We start from the raw sequence: 27042 nt of genomic DNA on the forward strand, positions 1-27042 counted from the left end.
AATATCTTAACAAAAAAAAATTATGATTTTTATACCACTTTTGTTTGAAAAGTGGTTTTGATAAAATTGTTACGAAAAATAAATGTTGACACACAAAAAGTAAGATTCTTGTGATACTAAAAATAGAAATTTTTTTTATTTTTTTTTGTATACACTACAAAAAAATATCTATTCAGTCATACTTTTTTTAAATTACATTTGAAAAACGTAGAATAGGCTACGCTTTTTTTCGTGTTATCTTTTTATAAGAGAAAAGAATACACAATTGTAGTATCATTTAAAAAGTGTAGCCTTAGATATATTATAGAAATCACTTATAAAGCATAGTCATAAATTGATATCTATGCGTTCACTTTTTGTATCAAACACAACACTTTTAAAGAATAACTTATTTATTATGTTTTGGGTGTACTTTAAAAATGATGCCTAATATATGAAAGCCAAATCCTAACACTCAGTGAAATTTTTATTCTCCTTTCAATTCCCTCCAACATAACCCTCTCACCTTCAATACGCGCACAACCTCACCTTCGCCAACCCTTTCGCGCTCAACAACCCTCAACTTCGCCATTCTCACCTTCAACATTCATCACCTACGACACTCATCATCACCCTTCTCCTTCTCACTGTCGCCGTTGACCCTCGCCACCCAGTCACCACTCACCGCCAGTCACCACTCACCACATCGATGCGCAAACCAGTTCACCACTCACCAGCTGACCAATCACCACTCACCACTGACCGCCAGTCACCGCTCACCATTCGCCATCGACACTCATTGTCACCACTGCACTGACCATTGCTCTTCTTCTGTGTTCTGCACTAATCGTCGCTGCGGCGCCCTCGGCATCGTCATCTCCGTGCTTCTCATCTCGTCTTCTCTGTGCTCACATCATTGAAAAGGTATGTAATGATTTCTATTTTGGTTCTGAAATTTCAGAGGTTTAGGGTTCCGATTTTAAGGGTTTTAATTTGGGGGTTTTAATATGTGAAATATGGGTTTGTGAACTGTGATTTGATAACATGCATGCTGTTGTTGATGAAGATGCATGGTATTTTTGTTTGTGAGATTGAATCCAAATGGCATGTCGAGGATGATTTTTTCATTTTCCCCCCCTCCCCTTTCAGACTTCAAGTGTAGTTCAAGTGTAGTTTGTGAGACTGAATCCAAATGGCATGTCGAGAAATTTATTGAAATATAAATAAAATGAAATTTTTACTGTTATATTGATTCAGGCGTATACTTTATCATACATTGTCACAAAATAACCTGCCTGAAGTTTGTAACAATCGGGAAGTTTTGATGAGTTTGGAGTTTGTATGCTATATGTATTGCAGCTCTGTTATACTTAAATAGTTAACTGTAGTGGATTAGCCATATAAGCTCTCTGCTTAACTACAATTTCTGTTATACTTAAGTAGAAGTTGGTAAACTGACTTGATTGATCCCGTCTTTGAAATTCTCTAGCCCCTCTGTTTATTTATGTTCTGAGAAGTTAAAAAGTATTAAATATATAACCCTAGGAAACTTTGCCTGAGCAAAATTGATCAATTTTTCATGCCCATTGTGTTTAGGGTTTGAAAAGCTATGCTTTATAGATGAATCCTTTGTTTTACTTTTTTATCATATTATCTTTCTCCTTAAATCTTAATGAAATTATTCTTTTATACCATTTTTTTTTCATTTTCAAGTTTTCCCTTGTTGACTTTATTAATATTAGTCTTGTAAATTTATAAGAAATTTTAAAATTTTAAATTTACAAACTGCAGATAAAGGTTGAAGACTTCTTTAGGTACTTTTTCTCAGATGATGTTGTAAACTTTCATGAGTCTTTCCATAAAAGATGTGGTGATAAAGGTAGCCTGCATGAAGCAACTATGAAACCTCTGTATTTGAAAAATCATCTTTAATTTTGTATGCTTTGCTGGTTGTGAGTATGGTTTAAAGGGAAAAGTTTAAGACGACTAATACCTGTCAATACACCTTAATGTTTTGTCAAGGATGATTTTTTCATTTTTCCCCCACCTCTTTCAGACTTAAAGTGTAGTTCGTGGCGTCCTCAAGAGAAATTTGGGTATGCTCGTGAACTATCTTTTCAACATCCAATAAGACTTTATCTTGGTATGTTTCTGCCAGCTTTATTTCTCTTTTCTATCAGAGGTTCAACTAAAATTTTGAATGAAGCCAAAGTGAATGCCTAATATGGGGGCAAAGAGTGAACAAATAGATTTGCTGGAAAAGCAAATTTCTAATTCTGTCATTGTTTCAGATAAGATGGATCAATCAGGGATGTCACATGTACATTCAATTGACGTTATTTTTTGTGCTGTTTCACTTGTTAGTAGTCCAGCTTAATGCTGTTTTTTTATGCAGAAGACTGTTTCTGAGTTTATGGCACAGCTAAATGAGAAATCTTTCGAACTTGAGGTGAGAATTATTTACGTCTTTCTAATAGATCCATACATATCATTCACATTAAACAGAAAGTCCAGACTCCAGATAGGGTTCAAATGAAAGCTAGCACTGAGAAGGGCTTTAGTGGATCATGTGAGGGGCAAATAAAAATCCTAAATTTAGTCCTTAAAGTCAACTTTGTTGTAGTATTTTCCAACTTAAACAAAAACAGAGAGTATGTCATTAATCCAATTGATTTTCTAATCGCCATGCTGCTAATCATGCGAGACAGCAGTGCCTTTATTATGTAGCATAGACATTGCAATTGGCAATTGATGATGCATGAACATATTGCCTTGCTGCTAGCTGTTTTCTGACGAGTCCAATGTTATTGTGCTCATTCAGGTCAAAGTAGCAGATAATCATATAATTCAAGAACAGCTTAATCAGAAGGTGGTAAGCCTAATCTTAAATTACTTTAAAATTAATATTATTCTTCTTTTCTTTATGATGTTAGCTAATTGAGTAATTTGGTTGATCAGATCGGTGACTGAAAATCCGCGAGAAATGATTGCTTCTCTGAAACAGCAACTTGAAGATGCACTGGAGTTGAGAAATTTTAGCCCTGTAGCAAATCATTCTCAACATGGTGAACTTCATCTTGACAAGGGAAATGAGTTGATAAATGATACAAATGAAGGGCTGCTTTTACAAGCACAGGTATATTCTTATCATGTATGTTCCTCATTGAGTGCCATTACTGTTTTTTAATTTTCATTCCTCTTTAGGAGTGGTTATGATGACCTGTTATTCATTATGCTTCTATGTTGTCTTTTCATTCTCTTATCGTGTCAAGATTAAAACTAAAAAAAATGTTTGACAATTATAACTATATATATACTTAATAAGCATTTAAAATAGTTGTAATGAGAGAATAACAAGCATAAATACATAATTGTCTTTATCTTTAACTCTTTACTTAAATGATCAATATGGAGTTAATATTTTATCATGTTTATTCATATTTATAATGATTAATAATATAAGTTTACTATTTTATCCTATTAAGAAATTTTTGGAAAACAGAATAGTTATGAATATTTTTCTAACTACTTTTCTATATAATTATGCAGGGTAACAATGAAGATTAAGCAATGAAGATTAAGCTTATTATTATTGTGGTTTATTAGCTAAGATAGAGCTGTTTAGAATCTTTACATCTATGGTTGATTAATAACTTTTATTAGAAGATACTTATGTATGTAGGATATGTTTTTTTGTAGAGTATTAGTTGTAAATTCTAAGTGATATTATGGTTATTTTAATATGGCTATGCTTACTTTAGTATGAGATGTATGAATTTTTACAATTAACTTCATTCTAGTACTTTTGAATCATTATTATAAATATATTTTGGTTAGAGATAATTTTTATTATTTAAAGAAATTATTTAGTATAATTATGTATTTATTTTTATTTTATAATATTTAACTCATTTAAATAAAAATGCAGAATTATTATACATGTAATCATATTAACTATTATGTTGTATTATATATATATATATATATATAGCAAAAGATCTAAGGCTACACTTATAAAAAGTAGCCATGGTATACAATGTGGCTACGCTTTACAGGTGATGCAGTAGTGTTGAAAAGCATATCCTAGTCGGGCAAAAATGGATGTTGAAAAGCGTATCCTAGTCTGGCAAAAATGGAAGCTGAAAAACGTAGCCTTTGGTCTTGGATAGCATCACTTGAAAAGCGCACCTTATTTCCAAACGCCAAAAGCGTAGCCCTTGGTACAGAAAAGCGTAGCCTTTGAGAATAGGTAACGGCCGAATAGGAATTACCCCAAAAAGCGTAGCTGTATCCCAGAAAGCGTAGCCGTAGCCTAAGACATCATTTTTTTCACTTTTGGCTACACTTTTCAAGTATACCTGAATGAGTGTTTTTCTTGTAGTGGTATTTGATTTTTATCTTTATCCAATTAACTTCTTTAATTTTTTACGAATATAATTAAAATAGACAATATTTTTATGCAATTCTTTACTTTTTATTATTAAAGTCTTTTGACTTTTGATTTTATTATGAAAATAATAAAAATAAGTCAATAACTTAAAAAAATTTCACACATTCGAAAAAAAAATTCTAAAAGCTTATTAATTTAGTAGTTAGAATTTTGATTTAACATTTATAATCTTTCGATATTATAATTTTGGATGAGTTAAATAATCAATTTTAAAATATTTTTACTTAAAATTTTATTATAATTTTATATTTTATGTATTTAATTTATTTTTTAGATTTTATGTAAACCCTAAAATCTCAATTTTACATACCTTGATATGTATACATAAGTCCTAATTTCAATATGCATGTGATACCCTAACAAAATTATGCATCCAAATAAAATTCACAAAAACTAATTATTGACTTTTTGTGTTGTTTTCATTTTTATCATATCACCTTATACGAATCTAATTCGATGGTACTATATGGTATTACTATAAAAATGATTGATGTTGGTGAAATACTATCTAACTGAAAAGTCCTGTTTGACATAATAAAGGAAGCCACAAGTTTGCTTCGAAGCAAAAACTGAAATTTTTTTATGAATCATTAGCTCAAATATGTGTACTTGGGTTTTCATTGGTGTTTGGTAACATGATAAAAGTTAGCTATTTTCTAGAAAGAATTCGGATTTTATTTTTGCGGCTCACTACTCATAGCATGCAAGAGGTATATATACCATGAATTGAGATTATTTGTGTTGGTGAGAATTATTAAGAAGAATAATAATGTAACATTCTGAAACAATAAGTGCTAACGTTTATGCATGCATACGCATGCAGAATTACCGCATATTTCTGAAAAAAATTTCAGAGAAAAGGATAATTGCAGGAATATCTGAAAGAACACTAAGGTCAAGGTTCGCTGCTGAGCTTCCAATTAAGATGATCAGAGCATTACAAGCCTTATATGAGAAGCTTAATAATAATAATTATTATATAACTCCCTTACCCATTTCATTGATCCAAGCTCTCCTTGATTACCATCACCCTTACAACCCTAATTTTCCTTACCTCATTCCAACCAATAATAACACAGCCTTGAACCAAGTCATGAGTCTTGGAGTTGCACCCCAATTCCTTGGACCAAAAGCTCCTATTGGTAATGCCAACAACAACACTATGATCCATCATCAGCTTCCAATTAATGCTCCATATGATCCAGTAATGCATCATCAAAACTATGCTCAATCACCAATGGGGATTAACAATCATCAGCAGCAGAGGTATGATCCAAGAGTGTATCATCAAAGCTATGATCTTGGAACGGGAAACATGGTTTCTTTGGGAAACCCTAATGTTAATAATAACATTCCCATGATGAATGCTGCTCCTTCTTGTTACCCTAGTGTTCCCCCTGCAGGAATTCACAATCAAATGAAGTATAATTATGGTGTCCAAGGCCATGGAGGGTTCAATGGTGTTGGTGGTGCAACTACTAATGCTGTTCCTGTTCCTGTTCTTATTCCTATTTCCATTTCCAATAACCACTATAATAGTAATGTTAATGGATTTGGATTCATGGATGGAGCTCCTATCAATAATGTCAACGTGGGAGCTTTTGGGAATAATGGAAATTATCCTGCTTCGATTCAAGGATGTTATGTTCCTCCTGGATTCTATGCTTCTCCGCCTTCTCCTCCTCCTCCTGCTGGATATTATGCTCCTCCACCGCGGCCTCCTGCAACCGCGGCTAACAATAATGGAATTATTATTGATGAACTTTCAGCAATGTTGATGCATCATGCAGCAGCACAAAAGAATTCAGGAGGGATCCAAGACAAAGAATTGCCTCCGCTTGTTGAAAGCCCTTGCGACAGCAATGAAGAACACTCTAAAAATGCAACTGCAATCAATGAGGATCAGAGTATTCTAGATGATGATGATTACGTTCTTTTCAACCTTCTCTTCATGCTAGAGGACATGCATATATATTCTCAAAGAGGTACATGAGTTATTTAAAAATCAAACTTATATGCATGGATTTAACTTTAATGCATGCCTATCTACTTTTATATTCTCAATTAACCAAAATCTTTGATTGAATTCATTTGCCACATTATCTAATAACTCTAGTACTATTTTATGTTACTACCTTAAAGGATTACCATTACTCTTTAAAATTATCAATGGTATAATATAGGGTTTGGAAGATCATTGCCTAGGAGGTAGTAATTTAGATAAACATTTTTTACGGGTAATGTAGACTATCACTTGCAATATAAACGTTATAGATTATTTTAAGAGTTAAATTTTGATGCATTTTTAATATAAAGAATTTTATACAATCATACAATTATATTTATTGTTTTAGAGACTATTTATATGATTAATAAAAAAAATAATTATTTTTATTAAGGTAGTATTACGTAATTAGATACACGTGCGTGTAAAATTATTTTATACTGATAATATATCAAAATTAAATTCTTATTTTAAAACTTTCACAAAATGTTGGTAATTGTATTATTTACTTGCTTCGTCACTTTTTTATAGTATGACCAGGCAGTCGAGAAACTAGACGGTAAAGAATTTTTTAAGCCTCACTCATCCACTTCTTCTAATGTGGTGCAATCTCCTGAACAGGTACATTATGTTTTTCAACAATGTTAGGAACCAAAATATTTTAACTAAATTACCTACTACTATAAAAGTTTCAAAAGAAAAATTGTTATTAGATAATAATGTAGATCTTTAATGATATCACGTCAAAATTAATCTTTCCGTCTACATTTTTTTTCTTGTTTGATCAGGTTGGAGGGAACCAAATCCCTGATGACTTTTTTGACTTTTCTGACTCGGCTAATCTTATTCAACAGGTTCATCATACTTTAGATAATTTTGTTCACATTATTTATAGTTCACTGTTAGAGAATATGTTTTCATCTTTCGAGTATAAATAATATAGCTGAAAATAGTTAAATGATAATCTAACATATTTAATTAAATTATTTAATATAATACATATTAATATCTTTTCTTAAACTAAAATTCTTAATTGCAACATGACAAACTCAGATTTCTGGAAATGTGATTGTTCCATCCAATGGAAACAACATGAATCTGTCAACTGAGACTTCAAAAACAAGCAACAACTTCAGTCCAATTCAGGCAAGTAGCTACTAGTACATACCACATTTTATTTCTACCAATATACATGTGTTATTGTTCACTATTTTGATGAAATAAGAGCTTAGAGAACTATATAGAGAATTATTGAATCTCCAAAAGATTAGAGATGAATCAAACTCAATTTGAGGCTAATTAATTAGGCCTAGTATACCAATTATTATAGCAGGTCAACTACATGAATCATATGATGTCATAGTATTTTGTCGTAGATTAATTAACGAACGAACCAATTGAATGTCTCAAACTTTTGTGAACAGGGCGATAATGAATTTCTGGACATTGAAATCTCTGATGAGATGTTCACCACTACAAACAATGGCTCTGCAATAACAAGTAACTACTCAGTTTTAAAGCAGGCAAGTAAACTTACTAGAACTTGTAACTATTCTTAATTGAAATGAATTTGAAAATGTTTTCTAATATAGGAATTTTTTACTGAAATACAGATGGAGGATTGGGACAAGACCCTCATTGAACTCATGTTTGAGAATAAAGCAAAATAAGCTAAGGGCCATCAAAGGGTTGCTGCTGATGAGGATCTTCACTTGACGAACTTACACCTTATGTACATTGCTCAGTGCTAAGATTAAGATTATGAAAAGCTATTAGAACTTAATTATAATTGTTGTTACATAAATAATACAGGGAGAAAGTGTTGTTTAAATAACATAAACTGTTTACTTTATATGTATGCTTTAAATTTTATGGAATTTCACCTAACTATGGTGCATTTTCAATTCATTTTCTTTAATTTTTCTTTTACTACCTGTTTTTTTTTTTTAATATTTTTAAGTTATTGAAAGTTTAATTAAAGATGGTCATTTCTAAATGATTTGTACTTTAATAATAGATATCATTTTTTTAAGAATACAATACTACAAAGAATTTTAATATTAAAAAGATTGAAAAAAAATATATAAAATGTGTTTGATTATTTCATTAAAAAGACAATCCACCTCCCATTTTCCTAATATCTATCTAGTGACACCATCTCCCTTTTTCATTCACGGACATCTTCAATTGTCATTCTTCCATTTTCAATTCTCCGTAATAAATAATAGTAATCCGTAACTGCACCGCAACAATTTTAGATCCCATTTTCTCTTTCTTACATCATCTATACTACCTCCAAACCACGTGTTATTTGGCTTGTAAAACTGACCCTTCATGAGTCCTCTCCCTTCCGTTCTTCACACTCTCAAGTTAATTTGAAACATAGCATTAACTCCATTTTCATCACGCACACTTCGTGAAACACAAACGCGCTTCGTCTCTCTTACTCTCTCTGTGTCTCTCTCGCGAATAGATCCCTCTGCCTCAACTCAAATGCACCTCCATTGTTAAATGTAACTTATTCTTTCTGCTTTCAACTCTCAAGCAACAACTTCCGTGAGCTTCTTCTTTTCTTATTTTCACTGTTCTTTCTGATCTATTTTCAATATTTTATTTATTTATTTTTGAATATTTATTAATTATTAAGTCGTGCATTTTTTTATTTTTGTGTTTTTTTTGTCGGCAGCTGATTGTAAACGAAGATCTGGAATCTTCTAGAAGCATAATGCTGAGTTTGGATTTGTGTTTTTTTTTTCTCTCTCGAATGGCTCGAGTAGAGAGAATTTGTTAGGGTTTTTGATTTTTCCGTTAATCTCTGTTTGATGCTTTGTGTGCCACCAATGACTGTTCAGGAAACTCCCATGGCATATTCCTCCCATGATAGAGGAAACAATGAAACACGTGAAGCTTATGCCAAAAAGCTAAGAGCTCAGAATTCAGTTAGTCAATTAGTGAAGTCAGTTGTGCAGACTTTTCTTTTTCTGTTATTACCTTCCAGTTCTGTTGTGCTGAGGTGATATATAAGGCCCACATCAGTTGGGGAGGGGAAGCATGTCTTATAAGGGTGTGGATATCTCTCCCTAGCATGACGCGTTTTGACGAGTGAGTGTGGGGGGTTTCGGCTAGCATCCCTATCGTCAAAAGCAAAACCGTGAGACCTTGTGTGCCAAAGTGGACAATATCGTGCTAGCGGGTGATCTAGGCTGTTACAGATGGTATCAGAGCCAGAATCCGGATCGATGTGCCAGCGAAGGGGAGCGGATTGTAAGGCCCACATCGGTTGGGGAGGGGAACGAAACATGTCTTATAAGGATGTGGATACCTCTTCCTAGCATGATGCATTTGACGAGTGAGTGTGTGGGATTTCGGCTAGCATCTATATCGTCAAAAGCAAAACCGTGAGGTCTTGTGTGGTAATTTTTTATTCTTCTTCTTTCGGTTCTTTATCATTTCTTTCGGTTCTTTATCATTTCTTTACCATTAACGTGAGGTTGGAACAAGAAGCAAGGTTCTTAGAGGTATCTTCTTTGTTATGTGAACCTTGCCCTATTACTTGTTAACCTTGTGCTTCCTTTTTTTTCCCAATGGTTTGCTTTTGTTTTTCTGTGTGTTACGGTAAAATGGTATGTGAAAGTTTTGAACTTTTTTTGCATTGTTCTATCTCGGGTTAAGTACTGAAATCGTCTTTAAGGTTTGGGGTGAAAATCAAAATCGTTCCCGACCTTTTTTTGTTATTAAAAGCATCCTCAACGTTACAAAACGTTATAAAATCATTCTTTTCCACTTCAATTTTATTTTTTTTACCATATTACCCTTCATTATTAATAGAAATAATTAAAAATAATATTAAAAAATTAAAACAAGCCACCACCACCCTCCCCAAACCCCTCCCCCTCCCCCTCCCGTAACTCCCTCCTGACTCTCTCACCCCACTCCCTCACTCACCCTCCCTAACTTCCTCAGCCCACTCCCTCACCCTCCACCCATCATCCCTCACCCCTCACCCCTCACCCCTTACCCCACTCCCGACTCCCAACCCCTCATTCCTCATCCCTCATCCCTCATCCCTCATCCCCTCACCCCCTCACCCTCCCGTAACCCCCTCACCCCACTCCCGTCACCCCACTACCGTAACCCCCCCCCCATTCCCTTCCTCGTGCCCCTCTCTTCAAATCTCCAACCCCAATTTTAACTTCAATTTTTTCTTCTTGCCGCTGCCGCTGCCGCCGCCGTTGCGTCATCATCGGAAGACCACGCCGTCGCGTCATCATCGGGAGGGGGATTCCGCTGGCGCTGCTTCTTCTTTTGTGATTGACTGCCTCTGCTTCTCCTTCTGCTTCTGCTTGAACCATTTTCACTTGCGAAGAAAATAAAGATGCTATTCTCCACTGGAGACGGTGACCTCTTCGAGTCTGACAATCAGAGCTACTTGAGCTCCGGTGTCCTCGTCCTCGCCGGCAGGAGCCTCCTCCTCTTCGCGGTGTTTGGCTTCGGTGTTCGACATGCTGAGATTTAAGAACATGAACATCCTTTTTTTTAATTTTTTTAAATTTATGTGGTTGTTGATTTTGGATTTGAAGTACAATTGATGATTGTTGAACTGTTGTTAAATTTAAATTTGTTAGTGATTTATTTTGCTGAATTTGTTATTGTTCAATTTGCTGGATTTGTTGTTGTTGCTAGTGAAGAAGAGAAAAAGAATTGTTGTTGCCAGATTTACTTGTTGCTGTTGCTGAAGGAGAGAAGAAGACTTGGGATTTTTTGGGTGGGAGAGGGAAAAGGGTGGAAGAAGTGATATCAAGATCCAAGGCTAGTGAGTGTGGCAGAGGAAGGGGTGGAAGAAGTGAGAGGCGTTAAGGGGTCAAAAATGGAGTTGCCGGTGGCGGAGGAGTAGAGGAGAGAGAGCGCGAGGGGAGGGCGGAGGAGGGTGGCGGCGTTGAAGTTGAACAAGAAGAGGAAGAAGCTGGGTTTTCCCACTGGGAAGAGACATCGGAGGTGGGGGTGCGGGTGCGGGTTGGGGGGGAGGAGCTTTTTGTTTTTGTTTTTGTTTTTATTTTTGTATTAATAGTTAATGGTAATTTGGTCAAAAAATAAAATTGAGATAAAAAAGGATGATTTTATAACGTTTTGTAACGTTGGGGATGATTTTAATAACAAAAAAAGGTCGGGGACGATTTTGATTTTCACCCCAGACCTTAGGGACGATTTCAGTACTTAACCCTTCTATGTCTGTGTGTGTCGTTTACTTGTTAACCTTGTGCTTCCTTTTTTTCCCAATGGTTTACTTTTGTTTTTTTGTGTGTTAAGGTAAAATGGTATGTGAAAGTTTTGAACTTTTCTTGCATTGTGATGTCAATACTATTAGAGACAAATTGGTAAACAGTGCCTCTGTCGGGGAAATAGGTTAACAATTTATTAGCTTTTTTGATTCAGTTTATTGATGGGGTAATGTTCCTGAATGGACAGATCTTGTAAAAACTGCTAGGTTTAAAGAGCTTGCTCCCTATAATCCTGATTGGTATTTTGTTAGAGCAGGTAAGGTTGCTAGTGTATTTGATTGTACTTAAAAAGAATGAGTTTTTGTGCTTGCCTATACTGACATTATAAACTCTGCTTTTTTGACATAATTTTAGATTGATTTAGTTCAACTTTCATTACAGCTTCTATGGCAAGAAAGATCTAAATTATTTTTTTTTTGGTTCTTGAAGTGTTCAATGAACCTTGCCCTATTTCACACAGATTATTAGTCTTCTTAGAGGTTGGAACAAGAAGCAAGGTTCTTAGAGGTATCTTCTTTGTTCTGTTTCTGTGTGCGTTCGTTTACTTGTTATCCTTGTGCTTCCTTTTTTCCCCAATGGTTTGCTTTTGTTTTTCTGTGTGTTAAGGTAAAATGGTATGTGAAAGTTTTGAACTTTTCTTGCATTGTGATGTTAATAATGTTAGAGACAAATTGTAAAACAGTGCCTCTGTTGGGAAATAGGTTAACAATTTATTAGCTTTTTTGATTCAGTTTATTGATGGGTTAATGTTCTTGAATGGCCAGGTCTTGTAAAAACTGATAGGTTTAAAGAGTTTGCTCCCTACGATCGTGATTGGTATTTTGTTAGAGTAGATAAGGTTGCTAGTACATTTGATTGTACTTAAAAAAGCATGAGTTTTTGTGCTTGCCTATACTGACATTATAAACTCTGCTTTTTTGACATAATTTTATACTGATTTAGACATTTAGTTCAATTTTCATTACAGCTTCTATGGCAAGAAAGATCTATCTGAGAGGCGGTGTTGGTGTTGGTGCTTTCAAAAGGATTTATGGTGGTAGCCAGAGGAATGGAAGCTGCCCCCCACATTTCTGCGAGAGCAGTGGTGCTATTGCTAGACATATTTTGCAACCGCTGGAAAGCATGACTGTTATTGAGGTTGATCCAAAAGGTTAAGTTGTGTGAAAGTATTTCGTCATAAGTTGTGTTGGGATGCAACAATCTGCCTCAACACTTCATCTTTTATGTTATTTCTTCGTCAAACACAAAAGAACATAAGAATGAACATATTACCTTTCCTTTCAGTAATGAATATTTATTTCCATCTTGGTTCTCAAACTGATTTATGCCGATTGTATTTCAGGGGTAGGAGAATAACTTCAAAACGGACGAAGGGAGCTTGAACAAGTTGCTAGGAGAATTGTGGTTGCTCCCTGAGAATGACATCATACTATTGAGAACTGATGATGGCCCTTTACTAGGATTTAATTTTGCTCTGGAGACAGTTTTTTTTTTCTCCACCTGTCTGTATCCATTCTAGTTTGGATTTTTGGGTGAGACTTTTGTTTAACATTACTGTGATATCACTTTGAAAGACTCAAACAGATGGAGTTATTGATTTTTATGAAAAGAGTTATGCATTTAGTTTAATTTTTAAAGAATATATTACTAAAATTGAATCTTGAATTATGCTGGGGCATCAGAAGTTTGAGAAAGAACAATGAATAGTAAATTTAGTTGAATATCCGTGACTATCAAATTGCTCTTAAATCTATGAAGAATAATTAAATGCCCTGAATCCATTAAAGGAATGAAATTTTTCTGATTTTCCTCTTATTTTTGTATGTTTGTAGTGAAATTCTTTATGTTCTCAAATTGGAATTGATGATTCATCTTGAACTTTTTTTAGGCATATCTATAACATAAATGCCATTAATTAATTTAGTAATTTAGTAAATACCAGTAGATTGTATAGTAATTTATGAGTGCATGCCATTTGGCAAGGATTTTAACTGACAATATACATTTGTCTTGGCATGGAAAAGTCATGAGTTATGAATTATGATCAATACTAATGAGAAAAAATAAAAGGTAATGAATAACTAAGTGGAGATTTAAACTTTTTAGAAGAATCAAGCAATATAAATATCAAGAGAATATCTTGGACATGGTCAATAAGCCTAACATTCCTCCATTTGTTTTGAGGAACAAACTATCACCTAATTAGCACTGCAACATGAGTGCTTCAATAAACCTTTATATCCCTCTTCCACATTGTAAACTCATTGGATACCTACTGGGTTCATACTTACTCGGTTGCCTCCTCATACTATGAGAGCCTTTGAATGTTTTATTTTGCTATACTGTTACGAAATAATATGATATTTATGCAATCTTTAATAAAATAGATATTAGTTTCTATTTAGTTCATAAACTCTGCAACTGCTAGTCACAATCACTCAACTATATTGCTGTGAAAAATAAAGGAAGCAATGAGAATATTTTCTTCTTTTTTTTCTACCACTGAATTTATTTCTTACATATTATTCCAAAATAATATCAAAGTAGATCTAGAAGAACCCGCAAAGTAGATCTAGAAGAACCCGCAACTATAAAATGGGCAAAATGAATTAAGAAAAATTTTCATTCATTTGAAAATATACAAGTATATTGTATGATTTCAAATTTCTTTCGCTACCTAGCATTTTGCATTGTGACCGTGACTTAATTTACACTCCATATTTTATCTTGATTACTTGAAGATGAATCAGTCTCTCGATGATTCTTTTGTGAACAGGGCGATAATAAATTTCTGGATATTGAAATCTCTGCTGAGATGCTCACTACTACAAATAATGGCTCTGCAATAACATGTAATGGCTCTGCAATAACATGTAACTACTCAGTTTCAAAGCAGGTAAGTAAACTTACTAGAATTTGTAACTATTCTTAATTGAAATGAATTTGAAAATGTTTTCTAATATAGGAATTTTTTACTGAAATACAGATGCAGAGACCCTCGTTGAACTCATGTTTGGGAATCAAGCAAACTAAGCTAAGGGCCATCAAAGGGTTGCTGCTGATGAGGATCTTCACTTGACGAACTTACACCTTATATACATTGCTCAGTGCTAAGATTAAGATTATGAAAAGCTATTAGAACTTAATTATAATTGTTGTTACATAAATAATACAGGGAGAAAGTGTTGTTTAAATAACATAAACTGTTTACTTTATATGTATGCTTCAAATTTTATGGAACTCCACCTAACTATGGTGCATTTTCAATTCATTTTCTTTAATTTTTCTTTTACTACCTGTTTTTTAATATTTTTAAGTTATTGAAAGTTTAATTAAAGATGGTCATTTCTAAATGATTTGTACAGTTATGTCAGCTTGATCTAACCTCTAAGATTTGTCATCATTTTCATTTTGGTCCTTACTAGTCCCTGCTGTATTTTCAATTTGGTCCTGCATAAGCAGAAAATTAGAAGACATTTATTAAATTAAAAAGAAATTAAATACCTGTTGATCATGGTGTGGAGTTGAAGATTGCACCATTTTGAATCGTTGAATGGAAGTTTGTATAGTGGCAAGTTCAATTTGACATTGTTTGATTAAGTTTCTATAACGACAGATAAGCTCAACAGGACCAGTAACAAGGTATCGCTTCCACAAGTTTGCTTCAATACCCAAAGATCTTGCTGCTTCTTGTTGCTCTTCAGGTTTCACTTTCTGCCAAGAATCAAATAATTCTATAACATTTGTTAGAAACAAGAGACTAGACTGGAGAAAGGATTTGTATATTATTGAGTTATTCAAGTTGTCTAGAATGATACAATGTAAAAGGGTATTTATAGGTATTAAGAGAATCGTAATAATAAAGACGTAATCTCCTATAATAAATATTCAGATATACTAAATAATACTAATTAATCCTAATTGATCCTAATTATATTCTAACATCTCCCTCAAACTCAAGTGACAACTTGAGTTTGAAACTTATTTAAAACAACGAAATAAAGAGAAAAAAAGAAAAAAATGCATAAACTTTCTAAAACGGGTGCAGAGGAAACTGCTGGAAAGAAGCGCAGACGGAACTGCTGTTTGTCTGAAGGAAGTGCAGACGGAACTGCCGAAAAGAAACGCAGATGGAACTACCACAAGGAAACACAGACGAAATGCAGACGAAATTGTCACGAGAAAACGCAGACAAAATTGTCACAAGAGAACACAAACAGAACTGCCACGAGAGAACGCAGATGGAACTTCCACGAGAGAACGCAGACGGAACTGCCACGAGAGAACGCAGACGAAACTGCCACGAGAGAATACAGACAGAACTGCCACGAGAGAACGCAAATAGAACTGCCAAAAGAGAGCGAAAACTATATGATTTCTTCATGAGAATAGGTAAGCAGCGGATGACAATGGTGTTTGATCATTCAACTCAGAAAATGCAAGACAGAGAGAACATGCTAGTTGGTAAGGTGAAAACGACAAAAGGTAAAGAAAAATGGCATAGAAAAAAATGCAAAACCTACGGTGATTTCACCGCAAGAAAAACAACCTATCCTCTTCAAGGAGGATACCATGACTCTGATACCATATTAGAAACAAGAGACTAGACTGGAGAAAGAATTTGTATATTATTGAGTGTATTCAAGCTGTCTATTCAAGTTGTCTAGAATGATACAATGTAAAAGGGTATTTATAGGTACTAAGAGAATTATAATAATAAAGACGTAATCTCTTATAATAAATATTCAGATATACTAAATAATACTAATTGATCCTAATTATATTCTAACAACATTAAACATATATTATATCAGAAAAATAATTTGAAACTTATTCATACAAAAAAAACTGAACAATTTGTGCACATCACATGCTCAAGAACAATACTTCAAGGAAGAAGGTACGAAAAGTAGCCACAGACTGATTTAAGTTATCAGAGGTGCAGAAAGTATCATTCTGAAGTCCTGTGCAGAGTAGGACTGGGAGTGTATTTCTTTTGTGGACAACCTGAACACCTGGCCTGGAATTGTCCAGAGAAGAAGAAGTAGTACAAGACTGGTAGGGTACAGCAGCCAGAAAGAGTGTTCACCACTTCTGCAGCAGGTGCTGAGAGATCCGAGACACTGATCAGAGGTAACTCTGAAATAGTCGGTAAACTTTTAAGTGTTTTATTTGAGTCTAGAGCGACACATTCATTCATAGCATTTGAAAAGACTAGCGAGTTAGGATTGAAGATTGTAGTTCTGGGTTATGATTTAAAGGTGCATAATGCCACTTCTGAAGCCGTTGTGACTAGGTTAGAATGTCCACAAGTATCATTTTGAGTCAAACAGCGTGATTTTGTTCATGACTTAATTTGCCTGCCGATGACTGGTCTTGATCTCATCTTGGGATTGGATTGGTTATCTAAGAACCACGTGCTGTTAAATTGTTCTGAAAGGACATTGCATTTTATGTCGGAAGGGTCAGAATGGCCGGTTGTGGCGAAAGACTATTATTTGAACTCTGTAATTGTGAACTGCAGTGGGTGTGAATGCAAGGGTGTTGTTCTATAAGCGGCAAATGTGTCAGGTAAGGAACAAAGCTTAGAGCAAATTCCGGTTGTATGTAAATTTCCTGAAGTGTTTCCGGATGATATTCCCGAATTCCCTCTTGTTTGAGAAATTGAGTTTGCGATTGAGTTGGTACCTGGAGCCGGGCCAATCTCAGTTGCTCCTTATTGAATATCTCCGTTGGAATTAAATGAACTCAAATATCAGTTGGAAGAACTGATGATTAAAATTTTTATTCGGCCAAGTATTTTTCCGTGGAGAGCGCCAGTATTACTAGTAAAGAAAAAGGATGGGAGCATACGTCTATGTGTTGACTATCGGCAGCTGAACAAAGTTACTGTGAAGAATACATATTTGTTACCATGAATCGTTGATTTGATAGATCAGTTGCAAGGTGCTGGAGTTTTCTCTAAGATTGACTTGTGATCCGGGTACCACCAGATAAGGGTTAGAGATGAGGACATTCCGAAGACTGCCTTCAGAGTGCGATATGGTCACTACGAATACACAGTAATGTCTTTCGGGTTAACCAATGCCCTGACAGTATTCATGGACTACATGAACAGGATTTTCCATCCATTTCTGGATAAGTTTGTAGTTGTCTTCATTGATGACATACTGATTTATTCTAAAAATAATGAAGAGCATTTGGGTCACTTGCGAACTGTGCTCCAAATCTTGAAAGAGAGAAAATTGTACGCCAAGTTATCTAAATGTGAGTTCTAGAAGAGTGAGGTGAAGTTTCTTGGTCATGTGGTAGGTCAACAGGGGATTGCTGTGGATCCTGCTAAGGGTGAGGCGGTAATGGACTAGGGATAACCAATTTCTGTGACAAAGATTAGGAGTTTTCTCGATTTAGCGGGTTATTACCGAAGGTTTATCAAAGTATTTTCGCAACTCGCTTTACCTTTAACGAAGCTGACTAGGAAGGATGCACCATTTGTCTGGACTCCTGAGTGCGAAGAAATTTTCCAAGCATTGAAGCAGAAGTTGACTACTGCACCTATATTAGTGTTACCTGAGCCAAATGAACCATTTGAGATATACTGTGATGCACACTGAAGGGTTTGGGGTGCGTGCTGATGCAGCACCGTAATGTCATGGTATATGCCTTACGGTAGTTAAGGCCGCATGAGATAAACTATCCGACTCACGACTTAGAGCTTGCTGCCATTGTGTTTGCTCTAAATGTTTGGAGGCATTACCTCTATGGCATCAAGTTTCAAGTTTTCTCAGATCACAAAAGCCTGAAGTACCTTTTTGAGCAAAAAGAACTGAATATGCATCAGAGGAGCTAGATGGAGCTTCTAAAGGATTATGAGTTCTAGTTGAATTATCACCTTGGAAAAGCAAATGTTGTGGCGGACGCTTTTAGCTGAAAGTCCCTATGTGCTGCTTGGATGATGTTACGAGAGGAAGAATTGCTAAAAGCGTTCAATAGCCGAAATTGGGGGTTAGAGAAGAATCTGGTACTCTATGTTTAAGTCAATTACAAATTTCAAGTGACTTTAAGTCTGAAATCTTGAAGGCTCATCGAGATGATAATGTATTACAAAGATGTTTCTAGCGATTGAGCAAGGAAAGCGGTGGAGAGTATCATGGGACAAAGACGAGCTATGGAGATTCAAGGGTAGGATTATTGTGTCGGATGTTGGGACCTTGCGGCAAAATATCTTAAGAGAGGCGCACAAAAGCGGATTTTCTATTCATCCGGGAAGTACTAAGATGTACAAGGATCTGAAAGCAATGTTTTGGTGGCCGAAAATGAAGAACGATGTAGCGTTGCACGTTTCAAAGTACCTGACTTGCCCGAAAGTTAAAATTGAGCATCAGAAACCATTAGGAACCCTTCAGCCCTTAGAAATTCTGCAATGGAAGTGGGAGAGTATTGCGATCGACTTTGTGTCGGGCTTACCTAGAACTCGAGTTGGTTATGATGCTGTTTGGGTGATTGTGGATCAACTGACAAAGTCGGCTCACTTTCTACCCATTGGATGAATTGTAGATTGGAAGAGTTAGCACGTTTGTATATTAAGGAGATCGTGAAATTGCATGGCGTGCCTTCCACCATTATATCTGACAGAGATCTTCGATTCACATCAAGGTCCTGGAGGGCTTTCCAGCGGGCATTTGGGACTCAGTTAAGTTTAAGCACTTCATATCACCCTCAAATAGATAGTCAGTCATAGAGAACAATTCAAACCCTAGAGGATATGTTGAGGGATTGTGTTTTGGACCAGCTGGCGAGTTGGGATCGATATATGCCGCTAGTGGAGTCTGCATATAACAATAGCTACCATGCGAGCATCGGAATGGCTATATATGAGGCTCTGTATGGAAGGAAGTGTCAATCTCCGCTGTGATGGTATGAGGCTGGAGAGAAAAGCTTGTTAGGGCCCGAAATAATAGCTGAAACCACTGAGTAGATAAAGAAAATTCGAAACTGAATGCTTGTCGCTCAGAGTTGTCAGAAGAGCTATGCTGATCAAAGGCGGAAGCCTTTAGAATTTCAAGAAGTAGAGCATGTGTTTTTGAGTGTTAGTCCAACAACCGGAGTGGGTAGAGCAATTAAGACGAAGAAATTGAATCCCCGTTACATGGGTCCATTTGAAATTCTGAAGAGGATTGGACCGGTAGCCTATAGGATTGCCTTACCGCCACATCTTTCGAACCTGCACGACGTATTTCACGTGTCGCAGCTTCGGAAGTATACTCTCGATGCAAGTCATGATCTGGAACTAGAATCGGTTCAAGTAAGAGAAGATTTGACGCTTCCAATGCTCCCGGTTAGGATCGACGACACCAGCATCAAGTGATTGCGCAGAAAGGAAGTATCATTGGTGAAAGTAGCTTGGAGTCGGACTGGTATTAAAGAACATACTTGCCAACTTGAATCGGATATGCGGAAGGACTACCCACACCTCTTTTCAGGTAACTAAATCTGAATTTTGAGGGCAAAATTTTTAATTAGGTGGATAGGATGTAAACCCCGTAAAATTAGCAAATAATTAATCAATAAATTAATTTTTAATAAAAGAAATTAGAAATGTGAATTTTATAGTTTAATAAGAAAGATCTAATTAAAATAAGAATTTTGACACTAATTTCAAATAATTTAGCCCAAAATTAGGCCAAAGGGACTGAACCGGTCGAATTTGGCCCAAACCGAGCTCCTAGGCCCAACCAACTCATTAAATAAAATGAGCATCAGCTCATCTTCTTCTCCATTTCACCATTTCACTCTGGGAAATAAGGAGAGGGGAAGAACACAAACTTCAAACCCTTGTTCTTGTTTCAAATCCAAATAACTTTTGATCCGGAGCTCCGATCGCCGCACCGTTTGCGGCCACGCGTCAAGCTCTACAAAGCCCAGTGCACAATTTGTTAAGAAACTTCCATTTCCATTCTCAGCCTCTCTCTCCCCAAATTTTCGAAAATTATATAAGTGGATGTTGAGATTTTGGTCCTTTTATGTTATAAGATCCGATTAGCCTGAGGGAAACATTCAATTTTGCTTCATTGGTGCTTGAGTAAGGTGAAAATCCTAGAACCCTAGCTAATTCATTGATTAAGTGTGTTGGGTATTGAATTTTGGGTATATATAGGTGATAAATTTGCTAGGTGTGTATATATATGTGATATGAAGCCATTAGAAATGTTGGAAACTTAATTGGAAGATTGGAGTTGGTACTAGTTGCTGAATTTTGGTGTTGAAGGCTTGCAAACTTATCTAAGTGGATTGTCTTAGGTTATACGATGAAATCGGCCAAGGTATGATTTTGGTTTCTCGTATTTAACATATAATGTCTTGTGAAAACTTAGGCTAGATGGCCATAGGATAGGTTGGAATGATAAAGTATGTTAAATGCTTAGTACTTTTGATAATGATTGATGATATGGTTTGAGCATGTGTTGATGATCATTGTTATGATGGAAATAGAATGCTAAATGGTGATTGAATAATAATTGACAAGTTGATAATATTGATTATGCATAGATGATGGATTGTTGATAATCTTGTTGATTAAATGGAGGAATTTAGGTATGAGGTTGTGTAATATTGAGGTATGATTAATTGTGATAGGATGTGAAGATTTTGGTATTGTAAATGGTGTGTTGTGGTGCTGGATTTTGTGTATGGCAGGTTGGTTTTGAATTGGTTTTGGTAAGAATTGAGGTTTATGAATTTTTGTGAAAACCTAATTTTTTGCCAAACTTTGGTGGGACATAACTTGGCTTCCGAACTCCCAAATTATTTCAAATTTATTTTATATAAAAATTGGGTTTGTGAGGTTTACGCCGTTCGAAGAACAGATGAAAAATATTTTAAAATGAAAAAGTTATGTGCATCGGAAGTTCGGTGGACAAAATTGAAATTATGCAGCACTTAGACAATTTTCTTCTCTATAGGATTCGCATACGCGAGCAATGGATTTTGGGGGTTGTGTACGCGACCACTTGCACGCAACGCGGCCATCCCTTTCGGGTTTGGTTCCTCGCGTACGCGAGCAAGGTGCTTGCATACGCGACGCCCCTATTTTCAGCAAATGAAGTTTTGTGTTTTAAAACCTAATTTTGAACCTCTAAACCTCTATTCTTACTCTTTTAACCTTAAATCTTAGTAGTAGGCCTAGTAATGAGATGAAGTTAGGAAAAAAGAGGTAACTTGGGGGTGAAGTAAGGTTAGAAAGTGATGATTTATATATGAAAAATGCAAATACATGAAGTATGTGTGATGCAATGGCTATGATGAATGGTTGTGAAATGATTATCAAAGATTATGAATGTTTATGCGGCTTATGCACTAAATTTTATCTGAGATACGAGTTTTCCTAGGTAAAGTACCGTGGCTTGCCACCACATGTTCCAGCTTTCATAATTATCCGTTTAGGATATTTATAACTTGAATTGCTTACTCAACAGTCTTATCATGCGACACCCAACCCCACATGTGTCATCTAACCAATAATTCTTCATCATTAATCATCAAAACAGCCATGCGAATGTTCATTTGGGTGAGAAAAAGAAAAGAGAACCGTAAGAGAGAAAGAAAGAAAACCATGGAACCTCAACCCTTTCGAGCTTGTTTTCTTGAGATCCGTAACTCCAATAAAAAATCTAATCCGGTAAAAGTCTTTGTATCATCCTCCTCTACATGTTGGCACTATTTTAATTCGGTAAAAGTTGACGGTGACGTAGCTCCTCTTCTCCTTGAGTTCGGCCAATTGGAGTTCTAGGAGGCACAGACAATTTCTGACGTTTTTTTCTTCAGTAGTTCGGTCAAAAAGCTTCTCCGGAGTTTCCGTTGTTGTGGTTTCTGTACGGAGGTAGGGTTTGATAATTTTAATGTGAATTAAATGGATTATTGATGTGTGATTGTTGGTTTGATGATTATTTCTTGAATTTTGGTGATCTTGTGCTTGAAATTTTGTTGAATCTCGTTGATTTTGATGCTTTAAGGTTCGGCCATTATAGATCTGACAAGAACTGAACTATTTTTTATATATTTGAGGCCTGTTGTTAAGCTTGAATATTGAGAAAATTGATGATATTTGGTGGTTGAAAGATTAAATTAAAAGTTGTGAAAAATCGGTTACCGAAAAATTCGAAAACGAGTTAAAATACAAGTAATATTTTGAAAGGAAAGGGCTAAGGGTTTCGATTTTGGTATAAGAGGAAGATTAGTATTTAAACTTTATTTTTGAAGGGTAACATTGTATTTGTATATAGAAATCGAGGTACAATTTGTAATTATATAAGTTTTCGGGTATTTTGGGTAATAAATAGAGTACGGGGATAAAAATGAGTATTTTATAAAAGTTCAAGGTTACTTTTATAAATATTGAGATAAGTGAGGTTTTAAATATAATTTTATAAAAATATTGAGCTAAAAATAAAATATTTAAAGATTTGAGGTTCAAAACATAGATAATAAGAATTTAAGAATAAAAGTTTTAAGATGTTAAGATTTTAAGAACAGATATAAATATTATTTATTTATCATTTAAAATATCTTATTTATATTATATTATTGTTATTATTATTTTGTTAAGAATATTATCTATTAAAGATATTATTAATATTATTATAAGTCAGAGAAGAGCAAATAGAGTGATCTTATAAACTTTAGAGAATGCAGACTTAATTAAAGTATTTTATAATTCTTTTCCATAAGACAATAAGGAAAAAGCGAGGGAATAATGTAAAGATAATTTATATTATGGAATGATAGGAAAAAAAAGAAGAGAGAAAGAAAAGAAGTAAAAAAATAAAAGAGAAAGGTGAGAAAAAAAAAAAGAAAAAGAACAAAAAGAGAAGGATGTATTAAGTAAAAGGATCTCTCCCACAGAAGAACAGAGAGCAGTAACGGAAAAGATTATAATGAACGTTTGCTACAGTAGAGCAGATAGAAAAGAAGGTATTAATTAATGGATCTCTACTGCAGTAGAGTAGAAAGCGAAGATTGAAAAGAAATTGAGTGCTGTTGGGCCTTAGTGCCAAATGTCTATTGAGGACGACGATGCATAACGCTCACTTGATACTATAGGGATGGCTCAGTGAGGACAGCGATGCATAATGCTCACTGAAGATTGAAAGGAAGGTTCCCCCATGAGGACGGCAATACGTAACGCTCATGGAGGGGACGTTGGTTGAGATAAGGACGGCGGTACGAAACACTTATTTCAGGACCAGTGTTCGGAATCGGGTAACAAACTGACACATGAGCTCATGGCCTGTATAGGACTAGGCATGCATCATATTTGTTTGTGCACATTTGTTTGTGATTGTGTTTTCTGTGATTGTGTGTGCTTGTGATTGGATTCTATGTTCTGTAATTACTGAGTTGGATTATACTTTGTTGACTGTTGTTATTGACTGAGAACATAATGAAACGAACGTAACTTCTAACCCCGACTCTACTAAGAACTCCCCAGTTCTTACCCCCTATTTCCACCATTTTCAACTACAAGTGCGAAGGTTTAGTGCGGAACTATAAGAGTATAAAAGATTATGTTTACGAGTTAAGCTGTTAGATTTTATTTTCTCCTCGTCATTTATTATTTTGGTTTTTAGAGGGGTAGGATTTGTAGTTGAGGATCATTGATTAAGTCTATATATATAATGTTATGTAGATATATATATCTTTGTGATTAAGTATGTAAAAGTAAAAACTATTTCATTTTCTTAATTAAATATTTGGTTTGTATTTGCGAAAGCTCAATATTAAATAAAAATAGTATAAAATAAAAAAGTTTAGAGGTAAATAACGTCTGAGTTTTTGGTACGATCATAAGGTGCTAAAAGTTAGGGTGTTACAAATTCAAACCGAAATGAAGAAAGAGAGGGAATTGTTCTTGTTCATGGGTCGGTTACCGGGTGGTTCGGGTCGGGATTCGGAGTGATGGAAGGGGCTCGTCTGGTCACGGTCTTCCGGTCCTGGAGGTGCGAGGTCCCGAGTACTTCGTATGGGAGAAAAGGGGGGGTGCCACCTGCAAAGACACTCCGACGCTTTTGTCAGAATATGTGCAGGCAGAGAGAGGGTGGTGTAGGAAAATGTGACGTACCTCGGGGGAAGAGCCAGTCTTCCCCTTATATACATGTCAGTAGTGGGCCCCTCTGGAGGGCAGGCCCATATTCTCAAGGACGCTGTCCCACAGCTGCGGGTGAGCCGTACGGGACGCGTGTCCGGGTCGGTTGAAAGGCGCGTAGCCGGGCCGGGTGGAGCTCGGGTCGGGTTGACCCATGGGAATCCTGGGCCGGGCCGTAACAGTGCCCCCGACGCGCCAGTGATGGTCGTGAGGGCGATCGGTGGCGCGTGATGTCCTTGTTCGTGCGTTGTCGTCGAGTCGGCTGACTGTGGGAGAGGTGCGTCTCTTGTGCGCGTGTCTATTGGTCTGCTGAGGCGTTCGTTCGTCGCTTCGTTTTTCGCGCTGAGCATTAAATGCTCATAATGGTTTGAAAAAACCCCGTGCATAAAGACCGTTTTGCCCCTGCCTTCTTTCGCGCTTCTCGTGGTGGTTTTTAAACAGTTTCCTTTTTCTTTTTCTTCCGCTCTTGCTATTTTCATCTTCTTTTCTCCCTGACATCCAAAATTTCTTGCTCGAGCCATCTTGTGCTTCTCTCTCACACTCCAGTTCCTACAACCATTTCAGGTGATTTCTTGATTCTTATTCTCTTGTGTTTATACTATGCCTTATTGTTGCGTGGTTGCTGTTTGTGTTTACTTTTGCCTAATGGCTTTCCAACGCTAGGGTAGATGAATTATGGGAGGGGTACCATTCCGGGGTAGGTTTTTAGGTGACTTGTGTGATATGCTTAGACTTTAACCGTATTTGGTCATGATAGAGTTGAAAGGGTGTAGTTTCTGGGTTTCTATGGACTCCCGACCTCATAGACTAACGGAGTGGTACCCCGCTGTAGGTATGCCTCGCATCGTCTCCCGGTCTTCTGGATCTGGTGCGGCCTACGACCCGTACGCCTGGGTGACTGACGATATAAAGGACTCGCCCAACCAAATGGATTTGGAGGAGTTGACCGAGTTCCGGCGAGCCGGCCACTTGTGTGGGGGGACGGACGAGGAGGCCAACTATGAGACCGATGTTCCTGCCCCCAACGAGCGTATTTATGAGCTCAACTTCCATTCTCCTCGTGTCCCCGATTGGATTTGGTTTTACAAGTCCATGTTCACACAAGTTGGCGTTCGGATACCGTTCTCTGATTTTCAAATGGCGCTCCTAAACCGGATATCTGTCTCCCCCTCTCAGCTCCATCCGAACAGTTGGGCCTCAATCCGCTGTTTCGAAATAGTTTGCGAGTACCTAGAGCTGCCAGTGTCAGTGGACGTCTTCCTCTTTTACTTCAACCTTACCAACCCTTCCAAGCAGGGGAAGGCGAGGAAAGGATTTCTCTCTTTCCGTTCTGCCCAGGGTAGGAGAATATTTGACCTCTTTGAGGACTCCTACCATGGTTTTAAAGACAAGTATTTCAAAGTTCGTCCCGTCAAAGGTCGTCACCCCTTTTGGTTGTCGTTAGAGGGGGAGCGCCTTATCCCGACTTACTGGAGTTTTGGGGCGGGGTCGAATCCCTTCATCAAGGTGACGTACAAGAGGTTGTCGCCTGTAGATAAGCAAATAGCTGACATGCTTTTTGCCATTTTTGAAAAGAACCCCGTGAACCCTCATCTTCTTATGGGTGAACGGGAGGCTGCCAGGAGCTATATCCGTGAGTTGTCTTATTTGCTTGCCTTTGCGTTTATTGTTGTTTTCTTTATCCGATTTAACGACTAATGCGTCTGTTGTTTGCTGTAGTGGAAATGTCTGCCACTGTGGTCGGGCTTGAAAATTTGATGAAGACCTTTTTCGAAGATAGTGACGACGAGAAAGCTGAGAAGGATGCCGGGAAAGCGGAGGATCAGGCCGGGAAGTCGGAGGGTCCAGCCGTGGAGGCTGAGGGTCAGGGCGAGGCTTCTCCACGGGAGGCCGTTGCGGCGGGGAAAAGGCCTATCGAGGATCAGGGTTCCCCTATTCCCGAGGAGGCAACTGGCGGGCACTCAACCGCTTCCCGTCAAGAAGACGATGACGTGGAGCTTATCCATACTCCCAAAAGGCGGAGGTCGTCAGCCAGCCCGGAGGGGGCCCTTAGTATCATAGAGAGGAATTTTGATGCTACAAGATTTATAGACTCCCAATTGATCCCCGAGACGGAGGAACATTTTCTTGGCACTGAACTGGTTGGGCAGGCTAGATGGATGTATCGGACTTTGCTCCGGGGGCCGTA

General features: G+C 36.6%; 2 long non-coding RNA genes across 6 annotated transcripts; both read left to right on the plus strand.

The window, feature by feature from the left end:
- The first annotated feature begins 421 nt into the window (after nucleotides 1–421).
- LOC112751716 (uncharacterized) lies at nucleotides 422–3822 on the plus strand. Of its 2 annotated transcripts, XR_003176461.3 has the most exons (7): nucleotides 450–903; nucleotides 1771–1793; nucleotides 2036–2122; nucleotides 2375–2428; nucleotides 2801–2848; nucleotides 2938–3115; nucleotides 3529–3822. It is a non-coding gene; the product is annotated as an uncharacterized lncRNA (long non-coding RNA). The 2 variants fall into 2 exon arrangements; XR_003176460.3 differs by lacking the exon at nucleotides 1771–1793 and having other exon boundaries at nucleotides 422–903.
- A 4872-nt stretch (nucleotides 3823–8694) lies between these two features.
- Nucleotides 8695–13342, plus strand: LOC112751717 (uncharacterized). 4 transcript variants are annotated; one of them, XR_011872613.1, is made up of 5 exons: nucleotides 8695–8990; nucleotides 9121–9847; nucleotides 12143–12220; nucleotides 12681–12863; nucleotides 13056–13342. It is a non-coding gene; the product is annotated as an uncharacterized lncRNA (long non-coding RNA). The 4 variants fall into 4 exon arrangements; XR_011872614.1 differs by having other exon boundaries at nucleotides 8695–8947; XR_003176466.3 differs by lacking the exons at nucleotides 8695–8990; nucleotides 9121–9847 and having other exon boundaries at nucleotides 9872–12220; nucleotides 12664–12863.
- The last annotated feature ends 13700 nt before the right edge of the window (nucleotides 13343–27042 follow it).

The sequence above is a fragment of the Arachis hypogaea genome, chromosome 15 (genome assembly GCF_003086295.3).
Source record: "Arachis hypogaea cultivar Tifrunner chromosome 15, arahy.Tifrunner.gnm2.J5K5, whole genome shotgun sequence".
Lineage (NCBI taxonomy): Eukaryota > Viridiplantae > Streptophyta > Magnoliopsida > Fabales > Fabaceae > Arachis > Arachis hypogaea.